Source organism: Scylla paramamosain, chromosome 29 (genome assembly GCF_035594125.1).
Source record: "Scylla paramamosain isolate STU-SP2022 chromosome 29, ASM3559412v1, whole genome shotgun sequence".
In the NCBI taxonomy this organism is placed as follows: Eukaryota; Metazoa; Arthropoda; class Malacostraca; order Decapoda; family Portunidae; genus Scylla; species Scylla paramamosain.
In genome coordinates this window covers 7,099,445-7,116,944 of record NC_087179.1, presented here as the reverse complement: position 1 = coordinate 7,116,944, position 17,500 = coordinate 7,099,445, and the positions used below count along the sequence as shown (strand labels likewise).

The 17,500-nt window shown below is 36.9% G+C and overlaps 1 protein-coding gene across 15 annotated transcripts in view; it reads left to right on the top strand.

Annotated features, from left to right (window-relative positions):
* Nucleotides 1-17,500, top strand: part of LOC135115221 (uncharacterized) — a 74,599-nt gene that overhangs the window by 44,134 nt on the left and 12,965 nt on the right. The gene's annotated exons all lie outside the window — the stretch shown is intronic.

Sequence of the window (17,500 nt, the reverse complement as noted above, 5' to 3'; positions counted from 1 at the left end):
TATATATATATATCACGTAACATAAGAACAATTAAACCTAAAGTGAATGAATACAGAGACGACAGAGATTGACGCCGAAAAGGAACAATAGATGGAGCAATACTTGTGTGAGTGCAAACAGGCAGAATTAGACGGGTGGATAAGTTAAAGTCTGAAGAAGATATATGCAAATAAGCAAATGATAAATAAAAGATAAACTTATGGAAAGCCAAGAGAAACAAGCAGATAGAGGAACAAAACGTATGAGATCAAAGTGAACAATAAAAAATAAAAGTGAATGATTAAAGCGATAGATCGAAGCAAGCAAAGAAAACTTAGATCATTAAACACAAATACACACACACACACACAAAAAAAAAAAAAAAAATACTGATGAAGAAAAGCATATGAAAGAAACCGAAGAATGAAAATATGTACATAAACGAGAAAAGAAAAAAAAAATGGACCGCTAAGCAAACACTAACAAATATACGTTCTGGTATCATAATAACCTTTTTTTTATATTGATCTTAGAAATGGTTATCATTATAGTATCCAAAATTAGGAGATCCATTTTCGTGTCCTTTATGTGTGTGTGTGTGTGTGTGTGTGTGTGTGTGTGTGTGTGTGTGTGTGTTTGCATGTTTAGGTACGTATGTTCGTCTGTCCTTAGATAAAGTCAGGCCAACTTCCATGAATAGCTAAATTATCTCTTTCACCTTCAGCTTTGTTCCCCAATTTTGTTTACCGTTCTTACTCGGGAAATCGTAAGGCTGAAATGACTGTATTGTCACGCTCGAAGGCTGAAGACTGAAACAGAAAAGATAGGTGGAAGCGATGGGTTGCAATGTTCAGAGAGAGAGAGAGAGAGAGAGAGAGAGAGAGAGAGAGAGAGGATTGAAAGTATAGCCCTTCATATCGCCCATCACCAAATCCAACTGATCGCCAACGGGGAAGTGAGTGACAAAAGTCAGAATACTCCCCCTTGATGCCTCCCTCCCCCCTGATGACTCCCCCCCTCAGTTCTCCCCCCTCATGCCATCCTACCGCTCCTAAAAAAAAAACAGTTTCCGGACATGACAAACGATGTTGGAATGTTAACTTTGCTATTGACGAGTGTGGGAATTTCTCTTTCTCTCTCTCTCTCTCTCTCTCTCTCTCTCTCTCTCTCTCTCTCTCTCTCTCTCTCTGCTATTTTAATTTTCGTTTCCCACTTTTTGTTTTGTGTGTTTTAATTTATTTACTTTGTTTGTCTGTCTGTATTTCTGTTTGTTGATATAACTTCAGTCTGTATCAGTTACACATACACACACACACACACACACACACACACACACACACACAAAGAATGACAAAGATAACAAATGACAAAAAGAAAACAGCAAGATGCAGGATATTTTATATTCATAAAACTTTTATAAAACTAAAAATCAGTCATTGAATATTTATATTGGAATGCAACGCGTTCTGTATTTGGAAGATCATTCTAATAATAATAACAATATTTTTCTTTATCTACATACCGGAGCGATATGATAATGATAAATATTAATTATAAAAAATAATATGGTACAATAATTTTTTCTAGACATACAGATAAACACGCCACACAGGGAAGTTGATGAAAGCACGAAAAGCCGCGGCTCACGAACGAAAGGTCATGAGGTCACAAAAAAAAAAAAAAACACTTAGGGGAAAAGATTTTAATGGGTGGCATGAAGTAGTCAGAGGGTGGAGGAGAGGGAGGAACAAGCCCTGAATCATCCGAGGTAGATTTTTAGCAAAGGTTTGAGCGAAGAGTTCAGCTTTAGAAACAGGTGAAATGGCAGTGGTGCCATCAGGCTGAAGTAAAGGAGGGAAAGATGAAGATACAAATTTACTGGAAATGTTTTTTGTTAGGTGCCAGAAGTCACGAGGGGAGTTAGATCTTGAAAGATTTTGACACTTTCTATTAATGAAGGAGTTTTTGGCTAGTTAGAGAAAAGACTTAGTACGATTCCGGGCAGAAATATAAAGCGAATGAAATTCAGGTGATGGAAGGCTCAAATATCTTTTGTGGGCCACCTCTTCATCGTGTATAGCATGGAAACAGGTTGTGTTAAACCAGGGCTTGAAAGGTTTAGGTCGAGAGAAAGAGTGAGGAATGTACGCCTCCATGTCAGACACTATTGCCTCTGTTATGTGTTCAGCATACAGAGACGGGTCTCTGACACGAAAGGAAAATCAGCAAAATACCTCCTCAGGTCCCCCAACTAGCAGATGGAAAACGCTTGAGGCATCTCCGCCTTTGGGGATCCTGAGGAGGGACTGGAGCGATAGGACAAGATACAGATATGAGATTGTGATCGGAGGAGCCCAACGGAGGAGAAAGGGTGACAGCATAAGCAGGATTAAAGGTTACGAAAAAAATCAAGAATGTTGGACGTATTCCCAAGACGGTCAGGAAAACGAGTAGGGTGTTGCACTAGTTGTTCTAGGTCGTGGAGGATAGCAGAGTTGAAGGCTAGTTCACCAGGATGGTCAGTGAAATGAGAGGAAAGCCAAAGCTGGTGGTGAACATTGAAGTCTCCAAGAATGGAGATCTCCGCAAAAGGGAAGAGTCAGAATGTGCTCCACTTTGGAAGATAAGTGGTCAAAAAATTTCTCATAGTCAGAGGAGTTAGGTGAGAGGTATACAGCACAGGTAAATTTAGTTTGAGAGTGACTCTGTAGTTGTAGTCAGATGGTGGAAAGCTCGGAAGATTCAAGAGTGTGGGCACGAGAAAAGGTTAAGTCGTTGCGCACATAAATGCAACATCCAGCTTTGGATCGAAAATGAGGATAGAGAAAGTAGGAGGGGAACAAAATTTGTTACCATCAGTTGCCTCAGACTCCTGTGTTTCAATGATGAAAAAACAGATGTGGTTTAGTAGAGGAGAGGTGATGTACTATATACTGAAAATTAGATGTAAGGCCGCGTGTGTTGCAGAAGTTAATGAAGAAAATGTTGAGGGGTATGTCAAGACACTTAAGGTTGATACCAGAAGAGCAATCCGACCTCGGGACATTTGTGGTCCCTTCCCCAGATGGAGACTCCGAGGCTGGTGTAGGAGTCGCCATATTACTTTAGAACTTTGAGTGAAGGGTGTGTGTGCATATAGTTTTGTGTGAAGGAAGAAAGTTGTCTTTAGAGAGCAGGCTGTGACCGCCCCCGTGTTGTGAGACACAAAGGGAAACGTTCAGTGAGGTCACAGCTGGGTTATTGATAAGATCACAGAGCTTCAGACATCACTGGGAGTAATTATCGTTTCGGCAGGTGTCTACTGCCTCCTCCTGTAGTGTTACGTAGGCAGCAGATTCCCTCGGTATAGAATACTACCAACATGTATTCTAGGATATGTTTGTGTTTCCTATGTAATTCCAAGATTTTTTTTTTTTTTTTTTTTTGTAATATATATTACTGTATTTATTGGTTGAACTTCGAACATTTGACCATTAGATGACGGCACGACAGTAATTGTTTCGTCACCTGAGTAGCTCTAGACGCTATTACCGAACGGAAATTAAAGTGCAAACACTAAAATATTTGAAATATTTGATTACTAAGAGGTGTGTTTCGAAACTTGTACCTGACAATTTCATAACGCTCAGAGAAATTATTCTAGTTTGAGGAATAAATTTAATAATTTTCAGTGTTTTGGAGGGTGAGAATAAGTCATTGTACAGCTGCCTGTGTGAAGTGAGTGAGTGTGTGTGGGATTATAGTTTGTCTGAAGATGATGTGAGATGTGTTTGTACCTGCCACGTGTATCAAGGCAAATTATTTTATTTATTTTCTCATAGGGATTTTATAAGTCACATATTGTTGCTGCTTGTTTCACACATTTTGCTTTTTGACTAATTCTCCTGCAATCACTTACAACGTTTGACTCACCTCCTACTGGTCTCTTAAGTGGTCTTGTATTCTGGGAAAAAAGTATCAACTTTTTATTCTTTTTCTGTGTATCCATGATATATATATATATATATATATATATATATATATATATATATATATATATATATATATATATATATATATATATATATATATATATATATATATATATATATATATATATATATATATATATATATATATATTTATAATTAAGTGTGTATGGTTAGTGTGTGTCTGCTAGTCGTGTTCATTTTGCTTAAGGGAAATATTTGTTAATAAAGGGATGGAAGGATCACAGGTCATATACTGAAACTCAGTTTAAATTCATGACGTGTTTAGTCTTGCATTATTAATATTTTGTACACTGAAATTTAGGTGAGGGCAATGATGGAGTACCTTCCTCGTTTACTTCTATGGTTGATCGTTTTGATCCTGAAGAGGGAAAGGATTATGTTGTTCCTTACATAGTGAGGGTCGGTGCTTAGTTTTGTATTAATTACTGGTGATATTTTGTACGTAGAAATGTAGAAGTGAAGGATTAGATGTGGTGCCCTCCTCGTGTACTTGTATCTTCTACAGGGTAACCTTTTGATCCTGGAGAGGGAAAGGTCATAGTATTGTTCCTTATATAAAGTGCGGGTCGCGTTACGCCTGTCTGAGGGATGATGATGTTTTGTAGCAGCCTGGAGGGAAGGGGGGGGGAGGGCAGCATTATTTCTCCTTTGTTTCATACTCGACGGTGAATGAAGCTTGTGGTGCACTCTTGTAAGTGGAAATACGTTGTTTGTCGCTGCAAAAATAATAATGCATAGTTTATCCAGTGTGTTAGGGGAGGGTAAATAGGTTACTCGAGTCGGAATGAAGTGATGTTTGTTGGCTTATCAGACACGTGTATTCAGGATGTCAAAGATGAAGGGAATGTATGTTGCCTTTTCCACGTTAGTTAGACCGAAGTAGATTTGATTTCCTGTTATCAGTTTGTATTTTCTCTTAGAGGAAGTAATTGCTGACGACGAGGTGAGGCAAAAACTGTGAGTGAGTTTCTGAGGTCGAATGAAGAAAATTTATGTTGCTAAATTTATATCTTGTCCAAGGTGATTTTCTTTTTTGTTTAGTATAAGTAAAAATATTTTATCAAGTAAGATATCATTGAATGAGACGAGTGGATTCCAGCGTTCCAGTGAAGAAAAGGCAACATTATTTCCTCTTATCCATTATGTGAGTATGTAGGTTTTGCTCACGTGCAAATAACAATAATGTCAGGAAGGCAGTGTTTATTGACCAAAGGCATGGGTGGATCCCGGGGGTCAGGAGTGCGGAGAAGTAATCTGTTGCTTTTTTCACAGTCTGGGGTGATGAAGGCTTTCGCTCTCTCGTTTTTGTGAAAATAATCGGTGAGGTGAGGTGGTGTGGCTTTGGCAATAACACGTGTGAAGGAAACTTAATTGTTATTTTCATCCACTTCATATGAAATTGTTTTTTCTTCTTGTTTAAGGTTTTTTGTTCAGTGACGTGAGTGTGTTGTACAGTTCAGAAGTGGAGAAAATGTCTTTTAAGCATTTTCTGGGAAATTTTTTTTTTTTCTTATGCATATCAAAATAATAAGGCGAGGTAGTTTGTCTTGGTCAACAAACGCATGAAAGGAGTGGGTTTCTGAGTTCAGGAGAGAAGGAAAATGATCTACTGTTTTCGTCTATTCTCTGCGAAATACTTCTTTGTTCTCGCATGAATACACTGAAAATAAAGAAATTAAAGGTTCCCCTCTCAGGTGAGCTGGTGGGCAGGTGAGGTCAGGGTCAAAGGAGAGAAAGAGGGATTAATACTTTTCTCTTACGTTAATAAGGAAATAATGGTATGAACTTTGGATTAAGAGGAAGAAAACTTCCAGAGCTTTCAAAAATGGTATGAACTTTTGATTAATGTCAAGAAAAGACCTGTGTCTCCCACTACCATGTACGAAGAAAGTAACTTTTATTTTCATTTCACACTAAGTTATAAGGCAGATTTTTTTTTTTTATGTTTTTTAATCTTTTTTTTTTTTTGTTTGTTTTTCGCCTAGTATACATTTTTATGTTTATTTACTTTAGAACTTAATGTTACTTTACAATTTAGTGGAAATGTATGTGTTGCATTTAAACAGTGTGAAATGTCTTGTTCTTTTTCTGCTTCACTCTGAATCATTTGCGTTTGTTTGGTTAGTTTGTTTGTATAAGAAGCGTTTTTCTTTTCATTACAGTGCCGCGAAGATTTATGCTCTCTGTTCACAGGAAATTTGGAATGCGATACTGTTAAATTTTGAACTCTGCGGGTTTATTTCTTTATTTGCTTATTTATTTATTTTATTTATTTATTTATTTATTTATTTATTTATTTATGTATTTATTTTGCTTATACATATTTTTTTTTCATTGTTTTCATTCAGTTCAGTGTACATTTTAGGCTTTGGATTTAGATGAAGAATTGGAAATGGGATGTTATTATTTTTATTGTTATTATTATTATTAATTTTTTATTTATTTATTTATTTTTTTTTTTTTTCAGTTGGGTTTGCTCCGGTCCAGAGCCTCCTTATATTGGCTTGGTGGGTTCAGCGGCGCACCGTGAGTTGCCACCATGCCAATAGATTTCAGATTCAGATTCAGATAGTTTATTGACCACAGGAAAAAAATAAATAAATTATACAATTTAAAATACATACAGTTCTGGTCCAAAATACAGTAACTTCTCTTAATAGCACTATGCGAATGATATACATTAAAACTTTTATAACACATTTAAAACACAAATGCAATAGTAAAAATAAGTAAAACACCTAAAATAATCGTTAAAGATGGGGCAGGAATCCAGCAAGCATCACACTACGGGGGTAACATCTTAAGACTTGGAGATGCATACATAACTTTATCACTTAAACAACGCTAATAATTTATGCACTATAAAACACACATTATCATAATCAGTTCTGTCTACCAACAATTGATGAACAGTTGTGACATTATATATATCCCGTACAGTGCCAATCTTCAAGAAAGGAAATCATTCTGTAATCGATAACTATAGACCAATCTCTATTTTATCTAATTATAGCAAGATTTACAAAAATATAATGGCTTCCAGGCTAATGAATTACTTCTCTAAACATTCACTATTTAATTAATCACAATACGGATACAGACCTAAATATTCGACTGAGTTAGCTGTCCACCATCTCTGCCAGAACATTTATAATGCTATGGATGCTGAATTGTACGAGTATCAACTCACGGTTTTTATGTGATCTATCAAAGGCTTTCGAGACAATATCTCACAACATCTTGTTACAAAAATTGCTTGTGTATGGAATACGAGGTAACGCTCATAAATGGTTTTATAGTTATTTATCACACAGGAAACAGTTCACCTCCTACAACCGCTACTTTTTTTTATATACATAAATGACATTTATTCCTCAAGTGATAAACTTAAATTCATTTCATATGCAGATGACACTACAGTTTTCCTACAGAGTAATAATATCGATAATTAAACAAAATATCTATGTGGATAAAGAGTGACAAATTAACATTAAATTTAAATAAAATAAAATTCATGGTGACAAGCTCTCTTATGTCTCACTCATTGTGTCCACCAATAACAATAGATAATGCTTTAATAAATTAAGTGACCGAATGTAAGTTTCTAGGTATAACTATTGATAATAAGTTGAAATGGAAAGATCACATTGACATCATTAACTCTAAAATATATGTATTAACCGGTGTTATATCTAGACTTTGGGAATTTGTAAGTGGAAAAATTATGTTAATCTAAGGGTCAAAGACAAGGGACAAGTCTCAATGACATGTGTCTCGGTCTGCACGAGGCCGCAGGGACACAGCCTCTCCTCCATGGGAAGGCGACCACGTCCCCGACGGTTCCAGCGACCTGTTTCTACCGCCAGGGAATGAGCACTGAGACGAAGTCTTGTCCATGACACACGCTCTATCTCGTTCACTCTAGTACTTCTTGTGTATATATCATGTACTATTAGATTCGGGTTAATTTGTTTATAAAAGGTCAACCTATTTGACAACGAATTCCTAATATTAAGTCTCATTCTGTGCTTGGCATCTTCCACATCGTTAAAATCATTTATAGTCATATCTGTGATATACCTAGACACTTGATCGTTGTAATTTAACACTAACCTCAGTACGTGCATCAACGGGTCGTCAATTATATCGTTTCTTTCTGTCCACACTTTATGAAAATATTTCCTTTGTTTTTCCTTAACAAGCGCTTTAAGTGAGGGTAAACCTAATTCCACCATGCAAATGTCATTATTAGTAGTTATTCTCACACCTAATAATTCCTTTATGCACCATTTGTATAGTTTCTCTATAGGTTTTAAGTCACAGCTGAGCCACGATTCGCATCCATATAGCACCGAAGTAGTAACACAAGCATCAAAAACTTTTCTCTTAATATAAAATGGTACATCATTATTCCTATTGATAAAAGATATAAATTTTAAAACATGACACATCTTTTTGTTTGCATGAAGCTTTACAGCTGTTGAGGCTAATCCGTCATCAATGAAGGGACTACCTAAATATATATAGCTAGTACAGTAACTTACTCGCATATCCTGACACAATATCATTTCTTTATCTTCAGTATTACCATTTACCACCATAAATTTTGTTTTGTCATTATTAACCACCATACCGTGTGAGCTACAAAAATCATGTAGAATCTCTATTTTCCTTATCATTCCTTCTCTAGTTGTTGACAATAATACAGTGTCGTCCATCATCACTAATATGTGCAACCATGATAGAAAGCCGTCTAAAGGACATCTTTGTTTGATCATTTGAATCATTACATTGACATATATACTAAAAAACACACAGGATGTAGGGGAACCCTGCCGCACACCCACACTAGTGGCAATTAATGCAGTTCCTATAATACTGTTAGTATACTTGTACATACCAGCTAACGCTAACAGCATCATCACCCCACATCCCATTTGCTTCAGACATGTAAATAAATCAATCCTAGGGACACAATCATAGGCTCGTCTAAAATCGACAAACGTTATAAATAATTTAAATTTCTTTCTTCTGGCAACATCCATCAACAATCTAAGTGTTAGTAAATGTTCAGTACATCCTCGGCCCGCCTGGCTGCCTGCCTGTTCTCGGTGTGGTGCAAACCACTGGGTGATTCGTGCACACAACACCATATCATACAGTTTAGCCACGCTGTTGATTACATTAATAGGTCTATAATTACTTGGTAGTAGCTTTGAACCGCGTTTGAATATCACAAACATCTTAGCATTAATCCAACTGTCAGGGTATGAACCACTCATGAATACTGAGTTGAATAATGTGGCAATGAACAATATCCAGGATGCAGGCAACCATTTAAACAAAACAGGAGGTATGCCATCAGGGCCACTAGCTTTATTAGACCTTAATCGCTTTATTTGGGTGTCTACCTCGTTAGTCGTAATAGGTTCATCTAATACAGGAATAGTAATTTGTGAGTGTAGATCGTTCAGGTCAGGGTATGCAGTGTTTGGAGGATTAAATATATCTTCAAAATACGTTTTAAATGTGTCGTCACTTGGCTTAGTGTTTTCATTGAAAGCAGTGTCCGTCAGTTCACCTCGCCAATTAATAGCACTCCATAGTTTGGCATCATCATTTTCCTGTATCATTGTGTGCCACCTGTCACTGCCGTGTCCAACCTGCACCACTCTCTCCTCACGGTGGTCATGCCCACTACTATCACGCGCACACCTGTACAGTACTTCTGACAGATTCGATGCAGTTACATTGACATCATCGCGTATCTGCATTTCTAAGTCAACTTCGGTAATATTTGACATAAATAAAGTTTGATTGATATTGTTAGACATTAAAGGTGGCTTTACAAGTGACTGCCTAGCAGTCAGTAGGTGATTACATTCGGCTCCGTGTTTACCCAGGTCACCTGCCCGGGCTGCCACGCTATCCAGACAAGGGGAGGGAGGTTGTAATGACATGACTACTGGTGCGTGATCAGATGGCAAATTTTCACCATCTATTACCTCAAAATGCTTTACATACTTAACCAAGTTCTCCGATATGATGCAAGTATCTAACTCTGATATCCACTCCCCTCCTCTCTTAAACGTCTTCTTACTCGTGAACTGTGCATCACTTGTTTTCATATTATTAACAACCAACAACTGCTCGTCTACACATATACCCAACATAGCTGCAGCATTATCATTTGGTGTGGTCACAGGGTCAGGTAGGTTTGGGTATGAGTACTGGTGATAGCCCAAGGCTGCAGGAAGGTCATTTCACCGATTATAAAGCATCCATTATTACATTCATTGCACTTCACTTTTTCTTGAATATTACTTAATTGTGTATAACTGAAATAAACTGAGTCAGAAGGAGGTACATAACAAGCTCCGAACAGCACACCAGGTACACACTTTAACTTAAACCATACCTGGTCACCTGTACTCACATCCATGTCATACACAAGACTGTTTAAATGATTACGTATCAATACACATGTTCCACCTCTTTTATAATGTTCTTTATCAAAACTCACATATGCTGTGTAACCTGGAAAGAAAACAGGCAAATTCGTCTTAATCTCGTTCAAACATATAATGTCATATCTACATAATAGTGACTCCACATTACTCTTTTCTATTTTTGTCCTTATCGAGTTAATATTCCATGACATAACTTTTATATTTTCCTGTGGTCGAGTTAAAAAGGATGTGGCCGCCACCTGTCGATCTCCACACCATCCCTGTACAACACTCTCTCCCTGTAGTCGAGCCGGATGTTACAACCTTCGTTTGTCGGCTTCCTCTTCTCTTCCTCTTCTACGTCCTTTAATCTTTTCCATTCTCTTCGCACTTCCGGGTGAGAGTCTTTCTTCACATAGATTTTCTTGTATGGCTCGTGCATGTTCTTCAAGGTGGCTGCTTTCTCCAGGACACTATCCCGTAGATACTTGGAGTCTACCTTAACAAGCAGGGGGCGTGGCCTGTTACCTGCCTGTTGTTGTCCTAGCCTTCTGTGTGACCGTACCATCACCTCCGGGCCAGCTGACACAGCATTCATCACCTTCTGTATCTTGTCATCTTCTGTCGTAGCTCCATCAAGTGACACCTGTTCGTCCGGTACTCCAAACATTACCAAATTTGTTTCCCGCTTCTGTCGGTCCACTTGCTCCATAAATAACTGGTGTTGCATTATCATAGCCGACTGCTTCTCAACTATATCATTCAATTCCTTAATTTTAGTCCTGGTCTCGTTTTCAGCTTCCGTCATCTTGCTGCGTAAATCAGTGAGTTCTTCCAAGATCCTGTTCAGTTTCTGGTCCTGTCTCTCCATGAGTGTTGCATCATCATTGCCTGCTGATAAGATGGCATCGATGAGTTCAGCCTTTGTTATATTATTAAACTAGTGTTTTTGTAACTTCTTGAGGTCGTAAATAGATTTACCAGCCATGGTAGTCGATGTACGAGTTATTCAGATAATCTTGAAAAAACAGGTCAGTTGGCACCCACAGGTGTGTTGCCATGGAGACGGGAACGCTGCTGCTACTGCGCATGCGCAAACCGCTCCTGCATCGACGATAGGGGGTCTTGGCCAAGCTGCCAGTATTTTCTTAGTCTATTTTTTTTTTTTTTTTCTATGTCCCCGTAACCTCTACTCCAAACAATGCTTCCAAGATGGTCTTACGAAGTTCACGTAGCGTTGTGCATGGTCTGGTGACTGTGATGGGTCACAAACTGGTAAAAATCCCCGTGAGAATACAAGGAGGCTCTGGACCGGAACAAAGCCAGTTCCCCTGAAGAAGATGTAGGTGAAACCGGTCGTGAATAAACTCAACTCCATATACCTCCATTATTATTATTATTATTATTATTATCATTATTATTATTATTATTATTATTATTATTATTATTATTACTATTATTATTGCAGTTGTATTTTTAATTAATATTGTTGATTTTTGTTTCTTTATCCATATCTCTCTCTCTCTCTCTCTCTCTCTCTCTCTCTCTCTCTCTCTCTCTCTCTCTCTCTCTCTCTCTCTCTCTCTCTCTCTCGTTTAAAGAAAATAGTTTATGTATGTAATTTAGGTAATATTTTAAGCGCTACATTTTGAATAAATATTGAGAACTTGAACATAATATATTGTTAAGTATTGGTGTTTAGTATGTATTTGTTTATTTTGTTTTATTGTTGCGAAATACAACTTCTCTGTTTTTCAATTTAGTTCAGTGAAGAATTTAAATGTTAAATTTAGACGAAACGTGGGGAAGCTGGCTTTATTTTATTGTGCATTGGAGTGTAAAATTTTATGTATGCATTTATTTATTCATTCTTTTTATTTCTACATGTGTATTTTTATTTTCACTCATTTTCTTCACAGGTGAGCGGGAATTCCCACGAAATGTTGAATTTGGATGTGTTGTGTCACGTGTCTGTGTGGAGCTACAGGCACTTGTTTATTTGCTCTTTTGTATTTGTAAAGATATTTTTTCTTTTTTTTAATCATTATTTTCACTTCTGTGACTAATTAAGACTAGATATGTGTAAGATTTCAATGTATTTCGTTTTCTTCTATTTTCTTCTCTTTTGTCTTGTTTTTGTATGTGGAATTACTTGCACTTGTTTATCTGTATGTATTCCTTTATTTGCCAGTTTTGCTTTGAGCGCTGCACGGAACTTGATGACACCAAGTAGCACAGGATTGTTGCCAGAGACAGAAGGAGAGAGAGAGAGAGAGAGAGAGAGAGAGAGAGGGGGGGGGGGGAGGGGAGTACATAACGTGTGGTGAAGGACGTTACTGCCTCCCATTAAATCTACGCGCGCTCTGCATTAACAACAAACATCAAATCAAGGTGGGCAATGGAATTAGAGCTAAAGTGAAGTAGTATGCAATAAAGGACAATAAACGGGTATAGTCACACTAAAATTGCCTTTTGTACGGGTACAAAAAAAAATATATATATATATATATATATATATATATATATATATATATATATATATATATATATATATATATATATATATATATATATATATATATATATATATATATATATATATATATATATATATATATATATATATATATATATTATATATATATATATATATATATATATATATATATATATATATATTATAAAATATTAAAGTGGAACTCAGTCTTAGTAACACCACATTAGCTTACTGGGTTAAAGAAGGAAAGAGTGCTTGGCCAAAGGAACAACAGAACAATAACAAGAAGAGAAGGAGGAGGATAAAGAAGAAGAAAAAGCGAGCATATCCAAGAGAAACGAAGGGAAACAACTTTTTAGGGAAACACTTTAGTAAAGTAACTTTCTAAATTAAAAAGAAAGAGTGTATGACCAAGGGGACAACAGAACAAGAACACTAACGAGAACAAGAAGAGGAGGAGGAAGAGAAAGAAGAAGAAGAGTGCATGTCCAAGAGAAAATAAGAAGGAAAGCAAAGCATTAAAAAAAATGAATGAAGACAAGAGAATATGAAAAAAAGATGAAATATTTCTGAAATAAGCGAATAGAGGGGAAATTTAAAGATACCATATAAAAAGAAAAGGAAAAGTACATGGGTAAGAAAATAGATAAAATGGAATGGAACAGAAGAAAAGAGACGAAAGATAAAAAAAACAGTAAATATGGAATGAAAGAATAGAATGAGAGATGATACCAAATTTAAGAATGAAAAAAATGCATATTGAAGAGAACAGAAAAAGGAGAGAAAGAGAAAAAGGGAAGAAGTAAAAGACGTGGAAAATGAAGAACGATGAGGAATACCTTTGGAAGGAAGGAGCAGAAAGGAAAGATGAATATTCGAAATTTAAGAAGGAAAGAGAGCGCAGCCAAGGGAAAAGAGGAACAAGGGAAGGAAATGATGAAGAGAAGAGAAGGAAGGTGAAAAAGGAGATAGGATATTTGTAAAATGACGTAATAGAGGGAGAGAAGATGATGATAAATTTAAGAATGAAATATTGCATGGTCCAAAGAACAAGGGAAGATGATGATGAATGAATGGAAAGAAGAAAAAAGTGAAGAAGATGGAATACTTGTGGAATGGAGGAATAGAGAGTGAATGAATGAACATGAAATATAGGAAAGAAAGAGTGTACTGATAAAATAATATTGAAGGCATGGGAAGATGAAAGAGAGAGAGAGAGAGAGAGAGAGAGAGAGAGAGAGAGAGAGAGAGAGAGAGAGAGAGAGAGAGATGAAGGAATATCTGTCGAATTAATGAATATAAGGAAAAGTGGAAAACTACTGTGAAAACAGAATGACAAATGAAGATGAAGGAGGAGAAGGAGAAATATTTCCGGAATGAGCGAAATAGACAAAATGCGTTATAAATTATAAAAACAAAGAAATTATGAAGAGATTCTAGAAAATAGTCGTAGTGAAAAACAAATATAATAGGATGAAATTAATGAAATAGGAAAATTGCATAGCCAGAGAAGAGAAAGAGAAATAAAAGAGGTGCAATACAAAGTAAATGAGGAAGAAAGATGATTGCTCATAAAACGATATAATAATAAAAAAAATGTAAATAGAGTATTGAAAATAATGAAAACAGAAATGTGTAAGGAAAAATAATTGAAGAAATTTAAGAGTAAATCTGAGACAAAAAAAAAAAAAAAAAAACACGAAATGGAAGGAATAAATTTGAAAGACTGAAAATATGTAGACGCGAAATGATAGAACAACGAAAAGAACACATAATAGAAAAGTAAAAAAATAAATAAATAAATAAATAAAAACATAAGGTAAACATTTGAGACACTTAATGTAAAAAAAAAGGATATGGGAAAAGAATAAAGAAAATGAAGGAATATCAGAGAAGGAGGTAGAGATAAGGATGAAAAATGCGAAAAGGGACATATGGAAATCTAGGGAAGAGGAGACTTGAAATGAAGGCAATAATGGAGAAAGAGGAAAAAAAAAAAAAACGGTAAGCGAACGAAGAGGATGAGGAGAAGGAGGAAGGAGAAAGAGGAGGAGAGAAAATTGAAGGACGGACTGTATGTGAAAGAGGAAGAGAGGGAGAAATGCAAGGAAGAGAAGCTCAAGTTAGTAATACAGAAACGTTGAGATCAGAGATGCAAAAGAGAGGAAGATAAATGGGAACTGAGATAGAAAAAGATAAGAAGTAATTTTGATCAGATGTAAGTGAGGACAGACAAATGAAGAGGAAAATAAAATAAATGAGGGTTGATAGAAATGAAAACTGAGATGAAGAGAGAGAGAGAGAGAGAGAGAGAGAGAGAGAGAGAGAGAGAGAGAGAGAGAGAGAGAGAGAGAGAGAGAGAGAGAGAGAGAGAGAGAGATGAAACAGTCTGAATAGTATCACACATCATTTCTAAACAATCCTCTCTCTCTCTCTCTCTCTCTCTCTCTCTCTCTCTCTCTCTCTCTCTCTCTCTCTCTCTCTCTCTGTCTAACACTGTACCTTCCAGTCTCCCTCCATTCATCTTTTTGCATCTCTCCATTACACATTCTGTCCCCCTTCCTCATGCCTTTAACCTTTCCCCCTCCCTTCCCTTCATCTCTCCATACCTCCCTTCCTCCGCCCCCTTCATCTCCCGCTTCCCCTAATCCTCCCTCCGATGCTCGATGCAAGACGAGGAGATAAACTTACTATAAAAGAACTATGAAATTAGAGCTGATTGAAAAAAAAACAAAATTTCTTTTTTTAATGACTGTGTGATCTCTAATCCGGCGGAGAGAAGATGAGGATGAAACCTTGCCCTGAATACTTTATAAAACCGCCCATGCAGAGAGGGAAGGGAGAGGAAACGAGGGAACTGTCATGTGTGTGTGTAGAATTGTTATCATGCAGTGCCAATGAAATGTTCTGAGTGAATTGTTTTTTATTTGATTTTGTGTTTTTTTTTTGTGTCTGCATATTTGGTTTTGCGTGTGTAGAGAGAGAGAGAGAGAGAGAGAGAGAGAGAGAGAGAGAGAGAGAGAGAGAGAGAGAGAGAGAATGTGGGTGGGTGGGTGGGTGTGTGTGTATTTGTTGGATGAAACAATGTTTATAATAATAGGAGCTGTTCTCCATACTTTGAACTTAAAATCCGAGAAAGAATAAATTCAATTCACTTCAGTTCAAATCAATTCACATAGTCGCACGAGCGCACACACACACACACACACACACACACACACACACACACACACACACACACACACACACACACACACACACACACACACACACACACACACACACACACACACACACACACACACACACACACACACACACACACACACACACACACACACACGTGAATCAAACTTATCAGAGCATGACATGAGCACTATTGAATATGTACAAACTATGATTTACATTACACGCAATTATGATATAGGGATACATCAAGGGTGTTAATTGGCTATAGTGTTCTTTATGCACAAGGAAAATACAGCGAAGGACAAGAACAAATCCGGGACAAAAAAATGCTAATTATCTCTCCCCTAGGAGAGATAACATATATATATATATATATATATATATATATATATATATATATATATATATATATATATATATATATATATATATATATATTTTTTTTTTTTTTTTCTTTTTTTTCGCCCTTTGTGTGCGCGTGTGTGTGTAGATGTGTTTGTGGATGTGGGAGGAGGAGGCTCTCTCTCTCTCTCTCTCTCTCTCTCTCTCTCTCTCTCTCTCTCTCTCTCTCTCTCTCTCTCTCTCTCTCTCTCTCTCTCTCTCTCTCTCACCTGAGGAAATACATGAAAGAATTTTCAGTAGTCAGATTTATCCTACCAGGGCCTCGCGTGCACGCTTTGTGTGTGTGTGTGTGTGTGTGTGTGTGTGTAGGGAAATTGATGTAAGGGTGACATACAGCCTACTAAAATTTCTTATTTATATTCCGATATATGTCTTGTGCGTGTTTTTTCACTGACACACACACACACACACACACACACATCACATAGTGTAGTGGTTAGTACACTCGGCTCACAGCCAAGAAGGCCCGGGTTCGAATCCCGGGCTCGGCGAGGCAAATGGGCGAGCCTCTTAATGTGTAGCTCTTGTTCACCTAGCAGCAAGTAGGTACGAGATGTAATACGAGGGGTTGTGACCTCGCTGTCCCGGTGTGTGGTGTGTGGCGTGTCAGTGGTCTCAGTCCTACCCAAAGATCGGTCACTATGACGTCTGAGCTCTTTCCGTAGGGGAATGGCTGTGTGGGTGACCACCTGAGGACCGTAAGTGAATCACACACACACACACACACACACACACGCACACACTTTAAATCCGAAAATAGAAAATACCGTTTAATGTAGCAAATAACAAAAAAAAATAAAATTAATTAATTAATTAAATTAAATAATTTAAGTAAGTAAATAATATTTTAAAAATGGTTGCTGCTAATTTAATCTCACGATACTTATAGTCTATGAGAGAGAGAGAGAGAGAGAGAGAGAGAGAGAGAGAGAGAGAGAGAGAGAGAGAGAGAGAGAGAGAGATTTCAAAATTGTTGAATGGAAGGGAAAGA